General features: G+C 32.3%; 1 pseudogene; it reads right to left on the bottom strand.

Moving 5' to 3' along the window:
• Positions 1-1,133: 1,133 nt before the first annotated feature.
• On the bottom strand, positions 1,134-14,330 carry LOC128191221 (uncharacterized; annotated as a pseudogene).
• Positions 14,331-15,797: the final 1,467 nt, after the last annotated feature.

Genomic DNA, 15,797 nt, shown 5'->3' with positions numbered 1-15,797 from the left:
AAGCAATTCAAGGTTTATGAGCATGATATTCTCTACTATTTGAAGGAAATATTAATTTTCATTGGCATATAACTAAAATTCGATGATATGCGGCCCCGGTTGGCTTTTCGGCCGAATTAAGGTTTATGAGCACTATATTCTCTAATATCTGAAGGAAATATTCATTTTCAGCCGCATGAAATTCAATTATCTGCGGCTACATTTGCTTTTTTTGTGCAAAATAAGGTTTTTGAGCAACTATTTTATAAAAATGTTCATTTTCAGCCGCAAGTACGAGGCTCTATTATTTGCCTTCCTCTTGCAATATATTTAATACGTCTTGAGTGTTTGAAATATTTCTACAACCAAACTTTATGCAAGGGCATGCTCTACGTACAAACATTTCCTAGGCAAGCTATTAATAAACAAGTTGATGAAACAAGGATATCAACAGCCTCGTTTGAAGACAACAGTTCGCTGGTCTATACAATGACCTTGTCGGCACATACAACCTATCATAAAATGCTAACTGAGGTTTTTCATTTAAAGTTTATACACTTGATTTTCCAACTTTTTTTTCGTACTTTGCACGACCATGAGCACACGGCATGTACTTTTTTATATAGAGGTCCATGTTTGCTCTGCTCCAGATTTGTATTATTTCTATGGCCATATGAGATTGAGTACTGTTCGTTAACTTCATATTTCATTTCACATCTCTGAACTACTTTTCCAATTGTGTTTCATTGATTTGTAATCCTTATTTAATACACTTTGAAATTGCAACAAAGGAAACTAAAAAAAAACCACAAGCATAAAATATAATGTTTCTTTATTTTCAGTCATTTTAATACTATCAGAATTATGTTCATTATGAATATTAATGAATGAATGAATGAAAGTAATACAGGATATATTTGTTGGAAATTAAAATTTGAATAAAGTACTATATAATATCTCAAATTACCCCTTTAAATGAATGTTTATACAGATTTATTTTTTAAATCAATAAATGTAACATACAGTCATGATTTTGAATTTGACCAAAAAAAATTGACATCATGATGGCAAATATAAGCTCTTTATCTTTAAGAACAGCAAAAGTGTGATTTAAGCTTCCAGTTCATTGTCTACTATCATTGCACATGAAAACTGACAATGACAAAAATAAAATTGGATAAACACATTGATTTGGAGTGAATAAATAACAAGTCTGTATCAGTTTGTATAATATTCAAACATGATGATAAAAAGATGATTAAAAGGAGTGTCTCGGTTTTTTTTTGGAAATCTACAAGTAAACTTGACCTTGCACCTAGATTTTGCCAAACAGACATGAGTCACAATACAGATATATATCTTGTATATAATACACCCTCAAATCAACTTCCGTGCTCAATTTAACCTTGTATATACCGATCAAGCACAAACGGACAATGAAAAATAGACAAAATGATTAGAATATACCCTTAACATTGGGGGTGGGTAAGAGTTGGGTGAAATACTGATTTCATTCAGTTTCACTATCATCCGATTCAGATAAGTCAGACATTTCTCCAAATATACAATCTAATTCAATAAAATCTGTCTGCAGAGGCATATCGATAAAAGAGTGAATTTGACTCTCTGCACTTTTATCGGAAAATTCAGATAAAGACAAAAGATATCTTATCCACTGCTCTTCAGCTTTCAACTTAAACATCATAAGCATATGCTTACGACCAATTTGATATCTGTCATCTTGTGTTGCTTCCACTATAAGATTTAATAAATGTTGATTTTCATCATCAATATGATGCAACAAAGCTTTGACCTCTAGCATTGTCATTTGTTCCTGCTCCATTGCATGCTGGTAGAGGGAGTAGGCCTGGCAAGCCTTTATTTTGTCTTCATCGAGGAAAGGCGAAACATTCAAATCCTTGAAGAATGTAGCAGATGGTGAGCTGACTTCAGCAAAAGAAAACCTTTCACTGAACTTGCTATTAAATTCTTTAAGGCTTTTCTTTATCTTTTCACTGTTGGAAGACAGCTGTTTGGAAATTCTTTTTGCCATCTCTTGTCCATCTGCCCAAATTACATAAAAGCATTAGATAATAACATGCATGATAGATTACCTGCACATATTAGTGCAGTCACCCAGTATGCAGTAGTACATATGTAGGGCTAAAGAAAACTATCAAAAGTTGTACAATGTACTAGAAATTTAAACAAACATGGCTACAAATAGACCAAAGGTTTTTACTGTGCAACCTTAGTTGAGTTCTTGAGGATTTAGTTGTACTTATGTAAACTCTGTTATTTTGACGAATTGACGAGTTGAAAAGTTGACATTTTCTTGTTTATGGAAATTGATGAGCAAAATCTTGAGAAACATTAAATCAAGAGTATTCAGTTATAAATATAAGAAAGATAAACAAAATTATCTTACCAAAGTATTTCTTCAGTAAAGACAGAATGTATTGCCTTTCATTAGCAAACATTTGTAGTTTTTTGAGATGTCCTTGCTTTAGTTTGTTTTTCGCTGATTCGGCTAGCTCTTCTTTCTGGTCATCCAAACTTTGTACATTTATCTGCTTGCCTACTTTCTTCATTTCATTTTCTGTTCTGCAAACGAATTTTAAAAAGTCAAAAAACCATAACAGAATCAAAAACTATTACAATCAAAGACAAATCCTTTCAATAAGTTTTTTTTATTATTTTGATAGTTTTCCGTTAGTAATCATTTTCAATAAGATGCAGATTCTTTATTCTAAATGGATATCTAGGTTTAACAATAAATATTGCAAAATAACATTGAAAATTGAAAAAATATATTATCAGTTTTTGTCTTCAAACTTGCCTTCATTACTAGGCAAACTACATTATCTAAAATTTGTTAAACTTAAAGATATCTGAGGATTTGAGACAATAAAAATTACAAACTACAAAGAAAAAGAGGGACTGTCATAATATTGTGACATATCCCTTGTATTCAAGATGTTAGTGCTTGAGCTAATTTAATTTTTTTTTTGGTTGACATCCATAATACACACACAAATATGACTTACTTTTGAATATGGTCTTTCAAAAGCACCTTTTCATCCTCATCATTGGAATCAGCTAACATTATCCTGCACAACATAATATTAAAGTTTACATATCAAAAATCATATGAAATAAAAACAGATGCAGAGAAAATATGTTTTTGTTTTAATACTTCAAATAAGTCAAACTTCATTATCTCAAACTGGATGGGGCAAAGAAAAACAATGTCAATTTTGTTCTTTAAAAATCATTTTAAGAGACTGAAAATATTTACGACTTTGTCGTAAGTTCTTTTGTAAAATAAGTTCAGCCATTACCTATATACATGTAAAAGTACCACATGTATATAGGTAATGGCTATAAATTAATACCACACATGAAACAAAATTTCAGTCTTTACTTCCCCATTCTGAATTGTTTGATCTACTACTACAAAACAATTAAACTTGTCTGTTACTTAACAAACAAACAAAAATCATTAATAAAGATTCTAGAAATAACCCTCCATTGGTCTCTCAAGGAATTCTACTAACCTCTGTGTAACAATCTGTTTGGAGAGCCAACAGTATCTTTCATCTGGTGTTAAACTGACTGTGAGAAATGGATAATGAATTTAGCATTAACTGGTTATTCACAAGCAAAGTGTAAAAAATACATGTTTGCTTATACATGTATATACACACACCATTGACAAATGCATGTATATCTTTACAAGCTTAATACTCAACAGTATTTACCAGTAAATCTTACCAGAAACTTGTCTTCCACTTCTTGATAACTCTTTCCAGAGTAAAATCCATTCTGCTGCACTACCTTCAAAAGATAACCATTTTTGGTAAATGTATATGGTTAAGTAAGATCATTGATAGCCTCCCCATGTTTTCCCTCAATATTTCTTTTTATCTATCAAACTTTGTTTACAACATACCATCATGCTTTGCTTCTACAGCAGTGAACACGTCTCTGGTTTCTTCTTGCAATTTTTTGGCTTTCTCAAGCATGGCCTTTAATCGTTCCCCTAAATATAATTTAAAGTTCAAATTATCAATCAACTAACAGCATAATCAGTGTGTCAAATTATGAAAACATTTTAATTAATAAATAAATAATGCAGCGCTTCTTTACCAGTATATAATAATCCACCCCCAAATATGAAAATGTTCAAAATAATATCATGTAAAAACAAATTTACCTAATTTTTCCTTTATTCTGTTTGAATAATGTTCTAATGCATCCACTAACAAATGGTGTCTGTTTGACACAGTCATTTCTTTTGTGATAGAACTGAATTTTCTGAGGTAGGACCACAATCTCTCGACACCTTCTCCATCATTAAGTCCAGTTCCCTCCACAAACCTTTGACCAAATTCAAGCTAAAAAAAGTTTGTTAAGATTTACTTTCTGCTTTTTAAAACAGTCAAATCTGGAAACCAACGCCTTTAAATTTAATTTGGAGACAAATCTCTAAAGCAGAAATTATGCAGAATTCAGTAGGTTTAATCTAATCTTAATATATACACTATCAGAAGTAACGGATCATAGACACATTTTGAGAATTAATACGCAAATACTTCTGAACTTTGCAATCTCGAACACCGATATTTCAAATACCATTGTCAAAATGATTAAGAAGTTTAAATTCCTTCTTCTTTAAGTATTTTAACCTAAATATCTTGAATCCTTGGATATCTCTGAGTTTTTTCTCAGTACCTTGACTTCAATATAACGAGGTTTGACTGTATATTTTTTTTCCAACTAGTTTCCACTGTAGGTTGGTCTTCATTATAACAAACAAATAAGAGTTTACAAAAGTTTGCAGCTAAAAAATGCTATTTAAAAAGAGGAGGGGGTTACAATTACAGTTCTTATTGAATAATATCAATATAATGTACTTCTCAATTTCAAATACCCCATTCACTCCAATAATTGCATATGACTACTAAAGCTAGTGATTTCCAATAAAATATATCTTTCCAAATACTAAACTTCAATCATATTCTTTCACTTACAATACTATGCAATGTATATAAAAAAAACATACACATATAATTCTTATTTTTAAATTCAATTTCAAAATTTCTGGTAAAGGATTGCAGTATTCTTAATTCAGTGTGCTGACTTATTAGATTAAGCCAGCAGTGTACTTTGATCAAATAGATTTTAATAGAGCATACCTGGCATGCCATATTATGTGCATAACTGTGAAACACTGGCACAACAAACTTAAAATTTGCCTGTAGGTCTTTGTTTTCTTTCTAGAAACAAAAAAAAACAATATAAAGAAAAATGAAATAAGACAGGTAAAAAATAACTCATGAGTTTTCATATTACTTATTTTTATTAACTATACCTGCAAGTGTCTCTGAAGGCTACATGCTATGTCATACATAATAATTCCAGCTCTTTCATCCTGTTCAGAATTGTCGACCAAGTGTTGTAGGAGGTGCACTGAATATGCCAATCTAAATAAATTTAGTATAATACATATATAAGCAGACTGTTACTTGTGGCACATTTTAATTATCAACAACTCAGTCCAACCTCATTATCTTGAACTTAAATTACTGTAGAAGCAGAAATATTTGTTGAGGATTTAATTTTGTTATTTTTGTTGGCAGTTTAAATCAACGAAATTCAATTTATGACAAATTTTTAACCCAACTATTAATAGACACAGAGTTGATACACAATACATATAAGGAATATACGATATGTGACAAAATTGAATGCCAATGAAATTATATTTGGTATAATAACAACACAATTTCAACCCAAGGAAAATATATGCTTCTATAGTAATTTTTTAAAGCTGCTTGGTCCGATATTATATCAAATTTTATGCACGCTTTTAAACGATGGCTATGCTTAGTATATGTATAATAATAGACATTGCAGTAGTTTTACCCATCAATTATGACAAATTTCAATGAAGAAAAATACGTACAAAATTTGCTAACAAAAACAAACGACATTAAAAGGTACCGCGTTATTTTCGCTTCATGTTAAATTTCACCCCTGATGACGAGAAGGGTATGGTTGTATTACGAATTTGACATCGCTTTAAATAATGGTCGAAATGATCAGACAAATCAACATGTTACGTTTTGTTCGCTAATATTTCTAAAGTCTGCTTTCTTTACGATCGATGCATAGCAAGAAGGTTGAATAACCCCAATCATTCGGGGGACGAAACCAAGCGGTTTCCTTTTCTTAACATTCCCGTGATGCATTTTGGTTTGTTTTTTCGTTTGCCCAAAGAGAAATTATTTTTATTTACTTTGAATATTTCTAACTTTGAAAAGAGACTGATTCTGCTGGTGTAAATAGGAGAAAGTCCATAACTTTGTAAGATAAATGATTTGTATGAAAACAAATTTTATACTGTAATTACAAAAAAGCGGATCAAGCAGCTTTAAAGAACAAGTTATTGGCACTTCTAAACATCTTTGACATATCCATGGTGAACAGGATACTGAAGTTCAGCTGTATATATATCCCAATACAAACTAGTCTATTCTCAATCACCTACAGTCAGAAAACATTATGTACACTTCTATTCTATATATAATCCTATACTTTTTCTAATCCCATTAAATGTTGCAGACATCTATGTTTATTATCTTGAACTTATGGTACTCGACACACTCTTGTGAATGAAGTTCATTTTCAAAACTATTTTATATTATGATTTATTACCTTTCTCCATGTTTCAGATTCATAAAAAGCTGTGGAAATATCATGTTGGCACACAGACCCAAACAAACCAGTGATATCTAATTTATCAGTCTTCTTTTTAGAACGAATGATATTTCCCGCTTGAAAATCTGAGCAATTCTGAAAAAAAAAACATGAATACAAATTAATAAAATGGATGCATGAATGATTTTACTGCAATTAAATACAACTGTGTTTTGCAAAGCCATCTTTGCTTACCATTCAGAGAACCTAATGGAATACTCTAACACCCTTGACTTCTATATTGTATCATAATTTTTTTTTCTGCTCTTGAGGTGACAAATTATCATTCCACACTAACATGCAGTATTCATTTTGTTTGCACAGCATTGTTGTGAAAGGACCACCAAAATCCGAAATTAAGCATTAAATGCTTTATAGTTTTGGAAATGAAAGACAGTATAATCTGTAAGATAACATGCCATTCTTCATGTTCTAATCTATGAATAGCTACGATGTACATTTTAATGATTTATTGTCTTTCCCAAGGGAGCAAGAGTAAATGTCTCAATAATTTTCAAACAGCCCTCATACATGTATATGCCATTTCAGACACCAAACAAAATTTAACTTATATGACTTGTACCACAAACATGGTTAACCCATTTCCTTTAATTCTTGTATTTTTTCTATTAAAACACAACTACAGACTTTTGTGAACCTATTAAATTGTTCAATCAAATAATACACTTACAATATTTTGCTTTTTGGCATCTTGACCATAAGCTGACACAAATGTGTCAACTTTGTCTTGGTCCATGAAAAATTTTTCTTCTCTTCTGGGTACCCCAGTCCCCTGTCCTGATGATTTCTTGTGCACAAGACCAAAGTTACCATCCAGGGAAATGATTTTAGTTACATCACTCTGAAAATTAATATATTATTGTTTTTTTTAATCATTATTTTATTGACAAAAATTAAATCACATGTGGTGGAAGTCACATATAGATACTCTTTTTCCTCACTTTCAATTTTTCAAGGATATTCTTTTTCATAAAGATATAAAGATGATTGAACATATACCGGTACTCTTGAACCTACATAACCCATCATAAAATAATCATTACATATCAATACCAAATCTGGTAATTTTTTTCTGCAGTTAAACTTAAATTTGTACCTAAACTGGCTATTGCAATACTTACTACAATTGCTGGATTTGAGGTACATTTACTAATGGTTGATTTTCTGAGAATTCAGTATGTAGTGATGATTTTTTCTTAGAGATAAAAGTTTTAGCCAAGATTTCATAAATAAATAATATGCACAAAGATCCTCATATCAAAACAAATTTTCACCACAAAGTGTTCCTTGATTATATAAACAGAAAAAATACAAGCTCTATCATAGAACATGATGTTTCCTTGCAAGCTGTAAGCGAGTACCCTTATAAGTAAAGACCTTGCTTATTAGTCCCCTACTGGTTTTCACCGGGGGGGGGGGGGGGGGGGGGGGGGGGGGGGGGGGGGGGGGGGGGGGGGGGGGGGGAACTATAGTTTTCCTCTGCGTCCGTCACTCCATCAGTCTGTCCCACTTCAGTTTTCCACACTTTTTTTCTTTATGCGTTAGAGGAATAGTATGAAATTTGCTGAACAGCTTCAAAATGTCAAACTACAGATCAAGTTTTCACTTTTGTAGCATCTGGTTGACATATTTTGGAGAAAATTAATTTTTTATATTCCAATTTTTTAATGTTCGGGTTCGTTATCCTGTTCGATGTGTATTGAATAAACGTGAAAAGTATGTAGTCAGTAATAGTATCGCGTGCATAACTTGGACCATTCCTTTTATTGTTGCTAACAAATAAGTTCTGTAAAATAGTGTCAAGTATTGTGTTGTAAATTTAATCTTCAGGGTTTTTTGTATTATTACAATCGAGTTCGTTATCGTGTTGGTCTGTTGATTCTGGGTACAGAAGACAGTAAGAAATGATATTCTGCATAACAGTGCATTGTTTTCACAAATTTCTACAAACTGGTCAGGGACGTGTATTGCTTATGCAATACTCTTAGAATGCTTGTTATCCCTGCGCTACTTAAATCTGAAGACCATTTTCTAATGTTTACATTCTACTGCGTTTTTCCATTAAATTCTGTGATCTTTAAATGCCTCTAAATGCAACAACTAATCACTGGGTTCCAAAGGTTAAAATGACGAGTTCTATTAAGACATGCATCACAAACATTGAACGCTGTAAACTGCAATTTCACAAGCGAAAATCAAAGTTCACGCCTGTGGCTGTTACTGTGGCTCTTCCATTAATATTAACTTACCCTTAGGATAAGATAGAAATTTAAGGTATATATCACATTTGCAGACAAGGCAAGAAGTTAAAACAAAAATGTAAATATAATCAATAAATCATGATTTTTGTAAGTATACAGTTTCATAACTGCAGTGATGTGTGCATACAAATTTTCACAATGCACTAACACATGTTACTCAATTTGTATGCTCACACCGCTGCAGTTATGAGACTGTATAAGTACTTCAAAAAATCATGATTCAATCCTATCATAGCAGTCACCAAAAATCCTAAAAATTTCAACTCTGCACTAAAAGTACTTTTGATTTGACTTTACATTACATTAGTTTTGCAGATTGCTAATCAAAATATTAAAATTTCATTTCAAACTTATTTGTTTTGTAAGTTTTCTGCATTTGATTTTCCAAATTCTAAAAGGATAAATTGTTTTTGAGTTCTTCTTAGAATTTGAAAATAATGGATTGATAACTAATATGGGAGATTATTAGATTGATTTATGAGCAAATTTTACTGCAAAAGACAAATATTTTGTTGTCATCAGATTTTTAAAATTTAGACTCTTTTATATTGGAAAAACAAGTAAAAGGCATTGAGATTCGCTAATCGTCTATGGTATGGGGCATTCATCGAATAATGTCAACCAATTACAATATATGCATGTCTGCATTTTTACACACATACCTCACAACAGATAGGGCATTCATTAGCCATTTGAACATGGTTTTCATCATAACTCTCTCTGTTGTTAAACTGAGATCTGTGGAATCTGTATTCATTAAAGGAATCCCCAACAAGACTCCTGTATATATCTTTCACCTGTAGGTACAGAAACAAAAAAGTTGAGCTTTTGGCATTAAATATGCTTTTATGGTGCTTTTGAAGACAATTTATAGATCCGAAAATATTGTCTTTTATAAATGTACTATAAAGGCAAGGATATATAGAATGTGCTGTGAAATTGCAAATTTTCATGGAGGTTTAATTATCATTGCTTTTCATGGTACATGTATAAAGAGACCTCTATAGAAATGTTACAATTTAAATATTGCAGTGTTATAATGTTTACTGTTCAATAATGCATGCAGTATAAAATCCTTTTGGACCAGTATTTTCCTCAAATCATGAAAATGTGATATCATGAAAATAAGTGCTCATTCAATTTAAAGCTGAACACCGCTTGTAATTAGGCAATGTCTGCCATATTTCTCTTTTAATTTATCATCGGTATCCTTACAACCCCTATATAAGACACAGACCTCTTAGCAGTTTAAAGAATTAACAGTAGAGGTTTCACCTGTGTTACTTGATCGCAATGAAATTATTCAACTTTCTATATGTTTTTTTTCAAATCAGGAGAATGGTAATATCAAATAAACATATCAAAGCATCATATACAAAGAGAATATGCACATAGATTAAGAAATAAATGTATAAAATCTTAAGACCATGAAAGGAAAACTATACATTAACAAGTTTCAGATGTGCAATTGAGTGTAACAAAATCAAAGGGTTAATGTATACCTGTGCGACGGTGCCTATTTAGTATTTACAAGCTGTGTTCAGCTTTATTTGCATGTATCTAAAGTATTTTGCTGTATTTAAATGTCAATTTATTCAAATGCCTATCAATTTTTGTGATGAAGACATGGTTTAATCTAAAATAGTTTATCATAATGCTAAAATAAGATTTATATAAATTGATGGGTTCTCATTTACCAAGTTTTTTTGGCTGAAATATAACTCAAAACTGTATCATGCTGTATTCTTCAAAATTAACCATCACTTTTTTGAGTTGTTATTAGTGACATTAACTTTTTATTATGAAATTAAACATTTATAAAATATAAATCTGGCTAATAATCTCAAATGTTACTCCTCTTAAAAGGTCTGGTGCTGGACAAAGTGATCCTTCTGTTTACATAGCATTTTTAATAATTAATTATCAAATTCATCATCTCTCTGTTACCAATATAAATAATAATACAATAAAAAGTAAGACAACTGAGGAAATGTGATTTTCATTATTACAAGGCATTTCTATGTTGATCCTGTCAACTTAGATCATCTATAAAGCAAAGTGAAAAAAAAATTAATAAATAGACAGAAAAAAAAATAATTACCTCATCAGGTCGCACCATAACAGGAAATCCATTCTGAGATTGAATAATGGCATCACAGAAAGATTTTAAAGACAGGCAACCCTCAAGCTGAAGGACCACAGCCAACTCCATCAATTTAAAATCAAACGCAACACGGGGTACTTCAGGAGAAGACGGCCATAGTCTGAACCTGACCAATGTGACAGACTCCATCTCACACTTGCAGAATTGCATATTCATTTTATGCTGATGTCCTGAAATTCAAATAAAGCAAAATATTTTATTTGTTCTGTTTTGCACATGAAAAAAAAAATCAACCAAAAAGTTACTGATCTGTTTTTTGCATGTAACAAAACAACTATTAACTACATTTTTGGCTTAGTGTCTCAGCAAGTAATTAATGATTATTTAATTCATGTTTTATTAATAATTATATTATATCAGATCACCAAAAAAAATTGTTTGATGTATGACCCATCATAAAAGCCCCGACCCAATTTTTTTTCAGCATTTTGGATGTTTTAATTAAAACATAAAAAACTATTTGGGGTAGTGTACTTACCTGATAGGCTTATTACAGCAAGGGTTTTGGTGTAAGCTGTTGGACATTCATTATGATCTTTCCTTCTAATGCAAGTTTCTGATGAACTTTCATGAGGGACATACATAGCATTCTAATTAAATAACAAAGAGAAAATTAAATTTCACTTTTTTTTTAAATCATAAAATACACATATAAATCCCAAGGAATACCCATGCACATTAAATTTCACATTTTTTTTTTTAATACAAAAAATAACACTTCAAGAAAGACAGTTCATAAACATGTACAAAAATAAATAGGAAATGGTGTTGGTTAAAAATTACTTACTTTCCAAACACATGGCTTGTGAAAAAGCACCACACTGTGGATTTGTGTACAGCATTCTTCACAATAGTGGGCTGTTGGTCCACAGTCTGGGCAGTGAATGATGTGCATTGTCTCCTTGCCACAAAAACAACATCCCCATGTTGATGGGCACATTTCCTCCACCCTAGCCCTGAACATTGAAGGCTGTACTGTTTCCCATCCTTCACGTTCTTTAGTCTTCCTGGATACATAAGTCCTTACATCTATTTTTGAAAATGAAATTATCAAAATATAAACAAGTATGTAATACTAATTAACACATTGCTTTTCATCATGCTTATCACTGATACTTTGTTGCTTAAGCAGGTGTGGCAATTAGCCAATTACCTTCCTGAACAACTGAAGTTGTTGGCTGATCCAATAGTTCCTCTGTGACAACTTTCTTTGGTTTCTTGGGAACTGAACATTTTGGCTCCAACTTTACAATTTCAATTTCTTTTCTCTCTTCCTTGTATTTAATTACTTTAATTTTCTGTACAAATTTTTTACTCCTAAGTGACATCTTTGTTTCTAAGTGGCATATCTAAACATTAAAACATGAAATATATCAAAATGTGCTTTTTATCATAATACATGTAATACAATAGTGATTGATCACTCTCCGTCTGAATCTGTGATTTTAAAAAATGCATACTTATGCTATAAAAATAACAATTTAAGGCCTGCAACTAGCCCCCATTGCCATTCTCTGAGGTTGTAAGTATCAAAGTTCAAATATGTCTATCTTAGTTTCAAATTGAAATAATGATCTTTAAGTCTTTTTATCCTTAACGGTTTAATTCTGTTCTTAAATGGACCACTATAGTGTTTAAAAGGATTTTTATAAAGTGTAATTTAACTTTTGAAAACTTCCAGCCATGGAAAGCTTGTCAAAAAGGCGGCTAGTTGCAAGCCTTGTTAGTTTTATAGTACCGATATATGCTATAATAGCTTATAGGTAATTGTAAATACCTATTAGTTATGCATTTTATCAAAACACAGATTTAGATGGTGAGCACCAGCACCTACATTGTATGATTCAATATTGACAAATCATTTTCAACAAATCACATTTTAAAAGAGATGTTTTTATTTAAAAAAAAAAAATATGTATCTATAATACAGTGCATGTTAATCATCTCATTGAAAAATCTACATACAACCAACTGGTCAAAATAGCGGAGACTCAGAGAGCACGGTATTAAAGAAAAACACAATGCCTAGACTAGAGCTAAAAGTTCACATATAACTAACATTTGGTAGAGGTAACAAGATATCTTATTTTTCTGTGGAGGTAAGCAAAAAAAAAAAAAAAAAGAAAAATACCAGCTAATTCAACTGTTGACAGCTGTATCGTGATACATGTACATGTTGTTTCACATGACTAACTCCTGGGCTGCACCAAGATCGTAGCAGCTAGCCTAGCCGTCAGGTCGTTGCTATCTAAGTCTATTGAACGGACCGCTAGGTTGAAGATTTGAAGTTGGAAAGACTACTTACATCGACATAATTTGTTAATTTCAAGTGGAAAATGACATGTTAGAATTCATTATAACTTAAGGGACAAACAAAATATCACTAAATAAATAGATTTTATATTTGATACGAATATCTAAGTAGCAGCTAGGCTAGCTAACTGTTTAACTACGTAGCCCTAAGTAGCAGCTACGATCTTGAACGCAGCCCAGGTCTAAAACAAAAAAATGAATGGTTGTCCAGTCTGGGAGCTATATATATATATAGACCTGCAGTCATGCATGAACAATTCGCAATATGTATTGTATCATATTAGATACATGCGCGGATCTAGAGGGGGGTTAGGGGGTCCAGGCTCCCCCCTGTAAAATTCAAATTTCTTTAAATTACATATAAAAATAACAAAAATATGTCTCGGACCCCCCCCACCCCCGGCACACTGAAATATCCGTCGGAACCCCCCCCCCCCCCCGGGGAAAAATTTTCTGGATCCGCGCATGAGGTAGCTTGGGACTCAGGCCCAAGCAGAATCTTGGTGAATAAAATAAAGTTTACGTTGCAAAGAATTTCTCCTGTTTAATGACAAAATTCGCAAAGGCTACTGAAAGAATTCATACTCTTTAAATATTAATTCCCTTTCCAATCAGCCAAAGATGGCGGCCAAGGGACAAAACTCAAGTATTTCAACTATTATTGAGTTATTAAAAAAGATTCATTACTGAGATCAAAAGACAATACAAGCCCTCCTTTCAATATGATGTTTTAATATCCTTACCTTTAACTGGACAGTTGACGAATTTTAAAAAGGGATGCCTTTGAGCAAATACTGGCGTCTACCCCTTGACCGCGTTCTGAATCTTCATCTTATCACGTGACTTCTCATATGGTGCGAAAAAAAAACCACGTATACATGCTTCGGTACGGGTATGTGAACGATCAATTAAAAATGTTAGAAGACGCATGAACTTGTAGGTGTTTTATTAAAGAGTTTATGATTATTACCTTTAGATACCCGTGTTGCGTTTTGTTTTATTTTATTAATAACACCGCTTGTGTTAACCAGCGGGTGTGGGGTGGGGGTGGGGTGGAAGGGGGGGGGTCTTGCGCCCATTTATAAAGCCTATTTGTGGGGGGGGGGGGGGGGGGGGGCATGCTACATCTTTTTTCTCTGCATGATGTAGGTGTCTCATCTGTTTTTCATAAAATTTCACCCCGCAGCAAATTATATGGGCAATATTTACAAATATTTATTATTTCTATCACAGTGTAATCTAGGCCTAATCTAGAGGAATCAGTTATACAAAATAAACAAATTATACCACGTAGGAATTAAAACGTACTTTTTATCAAATATGCGGTCTGTGCTCAAAGTCCAATCACAGACCAAATTAATGTTAGGTCATTTGACCTCTATGCAAGATCCTAAATTTGGCTTTCATTGATAATGTGTTTGGCGCACATACATGTACATAGTTTTTAATGAGTTTAAAACTGTATGTGGATAAAAAATGACTCCGCAAAGGACAAAAATGTTTTATAATAATTCAGTATATATATAGACATAAATATTTGAAAATGATAACTATTAATTAATTAAATAATATTAATCAACACAGTATAGATAGATATTACGAATCATATTTGTTTGTTTTCTTGCTATATGCCGTGTGCGAAAAAGAACGAGGCTTTCCGTACTGCGTCTGGTGTTACTGTTCTGAACGCTAACCCCAATAGTATATGGTATAATGGTAATACCACAGACAGCATTGAGAGCTGTAACCCCGTTAACTTTTTTGTCGGTTCAGAGCTGTAACCTTGTTCGTATCAGGTGAACTGTGCTGGAACCCCGCACGTTAGTGGAGTGTGTGTGATATCGGGCTAGCTGTGCTGGATTTCCGCACGTTAGTTTCGATTTTGTACAAAGAATTATATCGGACTGTCCGTGCTGGAATCTCCGCACGTTATCAAGTTGTTATCTCGGAACTCCGAGAATCGGTTTTCATTGGAATACCATGTACCGTTATTTCATCAACTTAAATACAACTTGTTGAACTTTTGTTTCGTTTTGGAGTTTTTATTCAGCGTAAACTTGAGCGAGTGTAACGAATTGAGCTTTCCCCTGAATTCACCATATGGATTTTAAGAACTTTTACATTACAATTTACAGTCTAGAATGCAAATCAAATACAAGATACGTTCGTGAAAGTTGGGTAGTATTTTTAGTAGAAAGCCGATTGGCATGCTACCGGGCTAACCGCAACTTCACGGAAAATTCGCGATAGGAACTTAACATTTAAAATTCATTACTACCTTCAGGCGGTATGTAAAC

Source organism: Crassostrea angulata, chromosome 7 (assembly GCF_025612915.1).
Source record: "Crassostrea angulata isolate pt1a10 chromosome 7, ASM2561291v2, whole genome shotgun sequence".
In the NCBI taxonomy this organism is placed as follows: domain Eukaryota; kingdom Metazoa; phylum Mollusca; class Bivalvia; order Ostreida; family Ostreidae; genus Magallana; species Magallana angulata.
The sequence above is the reverse complement of the archived record's forward strand: the minus strand, read 5'-3'. Positions and strand labels throughout refer to the sequence as shown.